Source organism: Macaca mulatta, chromosome 16 (genome assembly GCF_049350105.2).
Source record: "Macaca mulatta isolate MMU2019108-1 chromosome 16, T2T-MMU8v2.0, whole genome shotgun sequence".
Taxonomy (NCBI): Eukaryota; Metazoa; Chordata; class Mammalia; order Primates; family Cercopithecidae; genus Macaca; species Macaca mulatta.
Window position 1 is genome coordinate 67243290 of NC_133421.1, and position 7636 is coordinate 67250925.

The window sequence follows — 7636 nt, forward strand, 5'->3', positions numbered from 1 at the left end:
ACTTTGGGAGGCCAAGGTGGATGGATCATCTGAGCTCAGGAGTTCGAGAACAAGCCAGGCAACGTGGTGAAACCCCATCTCTACTAAAAATGCAAAAAGTTAGCGGGGCATGGTGGCATGTGCCTGTAATCCTAACTACTCGGGAGGCTGAAGCAGGAGAGTTGCTTGAACCCAGGAGTCGGAAGTTGCAGCAAGCGGAGATCGCACCATGGCACTCAAGCCTGGGCAATAGAGTGAGACCCTCTCTCAAAAAAAAAAATAATAATTTTTAAAATAGACCACGTTTATCTTTTTCTTCTGACAATCATTAATCATTTACTTCTGTTAGATAATTCAAAGCCAGGCACCACTTCATTGGAGTTATGTTCAAAGGACTGCCACTGCTTAGAATATCAAAGCTGAAAGGAGGGTGAGGGTCCCTGGGTCTCATTTTACAGTTGACAAAAGCAAAACCCAGAGACTCCAGTGACTTGGCCAAGGTTGCACAGCTCTTTAATTTTATTTATTTTATTTTTAAAACCCAGTGATGCCCATGGCGGGGTTACGGTTTCCTGGGCTGCCTGCTGGAGGCTTGGGAGTGTTTCTCAGAGTCTCCCAAGGAGAAGGAAAAAGCACCTTCTGCCCCCTGCCCACCTCCTACCCACCAACCCCCACCTCTCTCCCGTCCACAACCAGGCTGAGCAACAGCTGGGCAATTGATGACTTGGTTTCTTTCCCTCCTTCTTTAGTCGGTCTCAGTTCTTCCAAAGAATCCTTGAATTGAAGCAAGGAGGGACAGCGGTTTGGGCTTAGCTCAAGTCACACTTTCCTTCTCTCCTCAAATAGCCCTTCTTTGCCTCTGGCATACAGACCAGGACCAAGGGGAGCCTTTTAAAAATAGTCCTGACCACACTTTTGCAGGTTTGCTTCCCTTGCCTCTGCCTCTGTAGTGCGCCATCAACAAAGTTTAACTCCTGGCAGGATGGATGAAATTTGACAGCAAAAATGTTTTCTAACTGCAAAGGTGGTTTGGCACTGCAAAGGGTTGATGAAGAATGGGAGAAGAGGTTGGGCGTGGTGGCTCAAGCCTGTAATCCCAGCACTTTGGGAGGCTGAGGCAGGTGGATCACTTGAGGTCAGAAGTTTGAGACCAGCCTGGCCAACATGGTGAAACCCCGTCTTTACTAAAAACCCAAAAAATCAGCCGGGCGTGATGACATGCGCCTGTAATTTCAGTTACTTGGGAGGCTGAGGCAGGAGAATTTCTTGAGCCTGGGAGGTGGAGGTTGCATTGAGCTGAGATCACGCCACTGCACTCCAGCCTGGGCAACAGAGCAAGACTCTGTCTCAAACAAACAAACAACAACAACAAAACAGAAAAGTCTGCCATCTGTTTGTGAGGGAACTAGTTAAATGTTCGTGGAAACAGGTTACTTCCTGGAGGGAACAACAGCTTCTTTTGGGGAAGGGGGCTAAGGAAGAGGGAGGTGAAGAAGAGGAAGGGCAGTTCGTGCTTCCCATGAAGGTTCTGGTGACTCATTTGATCTTGGAAGAAGGCAGGCGATGGGATGGCAGGAGGAAGGTGTCTAGTGGGGAGTTCTGAACTGTTTACAATGCAGCAAACGCCTTCAGGTTTTCTTCTGTGGACAAAATGTGCAACCCATCCTGAGACACGCTCCATGCTTCCCCTACCTGGTCAACAGATGCACAGTTCAAGGTCCTGAAGCTGAACTTTCTCACTGTGCCAGAGAGAAGCCAGCCCTTTGCACTGGCGAACAATGATTAACCCACCTCTCCCTCCAGCTGTTTTTCTCAACATGTTTTTCTAAAACATAAACTGGGTCACTCACTTAGAAGGTGACAGCAGTTGATCTGGCCAGTTTCCCATGTCTACTGTGAAACACTTCCTCCATTGATCACTTGGTAGGGGAAAAAAAAAAAGCATACAAAAGAAAAGTAATTAAAAACAAAAATAAAACTGTACATTTTGCAGTTTGGGCTGTAGCCCTGCTGCTCGGACAAAACTGTGAACCGGAGCTAGGTTTTGAATCCCATCTACAGTAATGCAGACAACACCCATTCTAGGCCAGGGGCTCATGCCTATAATCCCAACACTTTGGGAGGCTGACACAGGAGCACACTTGAGCCTAGGAGTTACAGACCAGCCTAGGCAACAAAGCCAGACCCTGTTTCTACAAAAAATACAAAAAATTCCCCGGGCGTGGTGGCACGGGCCTATAGTCCCAGGTACTGGGGAAACTGAGCTCGGAGGATCACTTGAGACCCAGGAGGTTCTCAAGTGGCTGCAGTGAGCATTGATGGGACGACTGCATTCCAGCCTGGGCAACAGAGTGAGACCCTGTCTCAAAAAAAAAAAAAAAAAAAAAAAGACCCATCGTAGAATGATAACTGAGTAAAGAAAAGGTGGCTCCTCTCTCAACACAATCCAGAGCCCCCACCTAGAATAGAAGATTCGGCTTCAGGTAAAATCAGACTTTCTTTTTGGTAGTAAATGCAATTTTTGGATGAGGTGTGTGGTAAGTTACAGCTCCTCTTCCCTCTTTGCTTTCTCGTCTGCAAATAAAGTTGTTCGAGTGAATGAGTCAACCTTGCCCTGGGAGAAGCTGCCAGGGCCCTGGGCCCAGCTGCACTTATTTATCAGCCGACCAGACTGTACTTCCTGGCATCCTTCCTTCATGTTCTTCTCAAGATCCAAAGCCTCTGGATTTCTAGCTGTCGGGAAAGCGTCTAAGGAGCGGCTTGCTTGGGTTCCTACCAAAGAGGAGTCCGAATGACTTTCCATCCTCATTCCTTCCCCAACTTGGCTGGCCATGTCCCTAGAGGGTATTAACGAACCTTCTCTACTGAGGACAAAATAATAGGGAACTCACTGATATTTCTACAAAGGAAATCAAAATATGTCACCCCAAACTATGACTCCCAATATAATAAGTACTTTTTTTGTTCGTTTGTTTGAGACAGGGTCTTGCTCTGTTGCCCAGCAGGAGTGCAGTGGCATGATCACGACTCACTGTACCTCCCAGGTTCAAGTGATCCTCCCACCTCAGCCTCCCGAGTACCGGGATTACAGGTGCCCACCACCTCGCTGGGCTAATTTTTTTTTGGGGGGGGGGACAGAGTCTCGTTCTGTTGCCCAGGCTAGGGTGCAGTGATATGATCTCAGCTCACTGCAACTTCCACCTCCTGGGTTCAAGCGATTCTCCTGCCTCAGCCTCTTGAGTAGCTGGGATTACAGGCCTGTGCCACCACGCCCGGCTAATTTTTGTATTTTTAGTAGAGATGGAGTTTCACCATGTTGGTCAGGCTGGTCTCGAACACTCGACCTCAGGTGATCCAACCGCCTCAGCCTCCCAAAGTGCTTGGATTACAGGCGTGAGCCACTACACCTGGCCAATTATTGTATTTTTTATAGAGATGGGGTTTCACCATGTTGGCCAGGCTGGTCTCAAATTCCTAAGCTCAAGTGATCTGCCAACCTCAGCCTCTCAAAGTGCTGGGCTTATAGGTGCGAGCCATCGCACCAGGCCATGACTATATTAAATAAAAAACCCTTGAGAGGTTTTTTTTACCCCTGGGAGCCTGGAAGAGATTTTTCCCCCCTATCTTTTGCCTATAAAGATAGGACTGGCCAGGCATGGTGACTCATACTTGTAATCCCAGCACTTTGGGAGGCCAAGGCAGGTTAATCACCTGAGGTCAGGAGTTCAAAACCAGCCTGGCCAACATGGCAAAACCCCATCTCTACTAAAAATACAAAAATTAGCTGAGCCTGGTGACACACGCCTATAATTCCAGCTACTTGGGGGGATGAGGCACAAGAACCGGTGGAACCCAGGAGGTGGAGGTTGCAGTGAGCTGAGATCATCCCATTGCACTCCAGTCTGGGCAACAAGTGTGATACTCTGTCTCAAAAAAAAGAAAATAGGACTGACTTACAAGAACAATTGTTCTTCTCCTCTTTCCTTTATCCCATTATCCATTACAGGAAAGAAGACCAAAAATGTAGCCATAAAAAGAGTCTCAACATGACCCTTTTTCAAGATAATGACTGTCTCTGAGGACCATTTAAAATCCAGGGAGAACTATTTACAAGTTAATTTTTGTTCCTCGATCCAATCATTCTCCCTCTGCCCTTCGATAGAATTCCTCTTCTCCCCCTTCCCATGACCTGTTTTTAACAGAATCCAAGCCACCCATTCTTCCTGTAACTTCAAGATGGTGGATGAGCTTCCATACCTCACTGGGAAGTTGGAGCTTCATTCTTAAGCCTCCCATGTATACATGTTACATACATTTGCATTCCTTTTCTCCTATTAATCAATCTGCCTTATGTCAGTGACTTTTGGCGGACTTGTAGCTTGTCACTTACATAAGGATCCTCCAGTTTACATAGTTTTGTAAATGTCAGGCCACCCTGTCCCACTAGACCACCAAAGTCCTGGAAGAGAGCTAGGATTTAACTTTTTTTTTTTTTTTTTTTTTGAGATGGAGTCTCGCTCTGTCGCCCAGACTGGAGAGCAGTGGCTGGATCTTGGCTCACTGCCAGCTCCGCCTCTTGGGTTCACACCATTCTCCTGCCTCAGCCTCCTGAGTAGCTGGGACTACAGGCACCGGCCACCTCGCCCGGCTAGTTTTTTTTTTTTGTATTTTTTAGTAGAGATGGGGTTTCACTGTGTTAGCCAGGATGGTCTCCATCTCCTGACCTCGTGATCCACCCGTCTCGGCCTCCCAAAGTGCTGGGATTACAGGCTTGAGCCACCGCGCCCGGCAACTTTTTTTTTTTTTTCTTGAGACAGTCTCGCTCTGTCACTGAGGCTGGAGTGCAGTGGCAGGATCTCCACTCACTGCCACCTCCACCTCCCGGGTTTAAGTGATTCTCCTGCTTCAGCCTCCCGAGTAGCTAGGACTACAGGTGCCCCCCACCATACCCAGCTAATTTTTGTATTTTTAGTAGAGACGGGGTTTTACCGTATTGGCCAGGCTGGTCTTGAACTCCTGACCTCAGGTGATCTGCCCACCTCAGCCTCCCAAAGTGCTGGGATTACAGGTGTGAGCCACTATGCCCGGCCTGGCTTTTAACTTTTAATTCCTCAGAGAGCCAGGCACGGTGCTTTGCTCAGGAAGCGTTGGTTGAATTAAACCAGAGCACTTCTTGAAAAGGGAAAAGAACAGGAGTTAGAGGGAGATGGCGGGAACCCCTCTCTGGAGATGGTTCTTTAAATGAGTGGATTCTGCAGGGCGCTGTTGCTCATACCTGTAATCCCAGCATTTTGGGAGGCCAAAGCAGGAGGATCACCTGAGGCCAGGAGTTCGAGACCAGTCTGGGCAACATACAGAGACCACCCCCCCCATCTCCACAACAAATAAAAACTTAGCCAGGTTTGGTGGTGTGGGCCTATAGTCCCAGCTTCCCAGAGGCTGAGGCAAGAGGATACCTTAAGCCCAGGAGATTGAGGCTGCAGTGAGCTGTGATGGTGCCACCGCACTACAGCCTGGGCAACAGAGTGAGACCCCATCTCAAATAAATAAACAGATAAACAAGTGGATTCTCAGCAAAACTTCTAGCCACTCACCTCATATATCCACAAGACCTTTGAGAATCCACAGTGTCTTGATGCAGTCAGTTTTCTAACAAGCTGGGGCTTCGCCTGTTTTCCCACAGATAAAAACATGCTGGAGGAAGCAGAAAGGGGCTGGCAGGTGGAAAGGTGAGGACTAACTCATCATGTCAAGACTATGAGGTTGCTCTGATCTAGAGGGTCCCCCTGCCTGGTGGCCAACGGCCAGGAAGACTCCCACTGCCCCTGGATGCCCAGAGTGGGATGTCAGCTCCATCACTTATCAACTCCTCATCTATAGGGGCATTCTCCCTGAGGCTTCTCAGAAAATAGGGCCCTCCATTTGCTCCCCATGTGCTGAGCACATGATGATAGAACCCCTCCCGACTCAGAGACCCTGGCTCCTAGCTGCCCTGCCATGACCCAGACGGTGGCCTTTGTATATTTTTTTAGACTCACCTTGACTCACCTCAGACCATAGAAACTCTCATCCCAGAGGTCACTGCAATAATTACTCCACAACAGAGGCTTATCTGGGTAGAGGGAGGCTCCCTACCTATGGCCCAGCAGCCCTGACAGTGCAGATCACATGTACCCCATGCCCCAGCACTGCCTACCACGCATGGGCTTACTTTGTACCCACCCACAGTTACCACCACATTACCTGCTCTCCAAGGTTAGGCGTGGCAGGAGAAGGTTGCTTGGACCAGCAGAAACTATGCAGTCAAGGGCAATTGGAGTCAGCATGGGCTGGGTGGGAGCCCTTGGTGGGGTGGGGAGGAGACTCCAGGTCATACCTCCTGGAGGATGTTTTAATCATTTCCAGCATGGAATGCTGTCAACCTTTGCCACAGATTCATTAGCTCTGAGTTTCTTTTCTCTGTCCCCAGCTACCCCTTACATGTCAATATGGACTTAATGATGGGAAATTCAGGCAAGTTTTTTTTTTTTTTTTTGAGACGGAGTCTCGCTCTGTCGCCCAGGCTGGAGTGCAGTGGCGCGATCTCGGCTCACTGCAAGCTCCGCCTCCCGGGTTCACGCCATTCTCCTGCCTCAGCCTCCCGAGTAGCTGGGACTACAGGCACCCACAACCGCGCCCGGCTAATTTTTTGTATTTTTAGTAGAGACGGGGTTTCACCGTGGTCTCGATCTCCTGACCTTGTGATCCGCCCGCCTCGGCCTCCCAAAGTGCTGGGATTACAGGCGTGAGCCACCGCGCCGGGCCTAAGGCAAGTTTTTAAACATTTTATTCCCCTGGCTCTTATCCTCAAAAATGCATGAATTTGGAGGCAGTGGCTCATGCCTGTAATGCCAACACTTTGCGAGGGTGAGGTGGGAAGATCACTTGAAGCCAGGAATTTGAGACCAGCCTGGGCAGCATAGTGAGACCCTGTTTCTACAAAAATAAATAAATAATTAAATAATAATATTGATATGAAGCATGATTAAATAGCTGTATTTTTAAAAATGCATGAATTCGTTACCTGATTCATTCCCTGGTTCCTCTCATAGTCCTCTGTGACCTCAGTGGGAGGGTTTTGGTCTCTCTACTAATTTGTAGGCTGATACACAGTACACACACACACACACACACACACACACAGTGTATCTTGAGCTTTCTTTTGTGTATCTACACACACACACATATATATAAGAAAGCTCAAAACATAGAAGCCCTTTTTCAAAAATAACTGAAAGTTTCAAACAAAGTCTTTAAGTCTCCAGTTACCAATTTGCTGGTATTCTTATTTAGAACCATATGTTCATCATATTGTTGCACAGGAAGACTATACATTCATTCTTTTACTTAAACGTATGAGTTAAAACACTTGGCCAGGCATGGTGGTTCACACCTGTAATCCCAGAGCTTTGGGAGGCCAAGACTGGCAGATCGCTTGAGCTCAGGAATTGAAGACCAGCCTGGGCAACATGGAAAAACCTCATCTCTACAAAAGATAGAAAAATTAGCCAGGCATGATGGCATGTGCCTGTGGTCCCAGCTATTCAGGAGGCTGAGGCAGGAGGATCACATGAGCCCAAGAGGTTGAGGCTGCAGTGAGCCGTGATTATGCCACTGC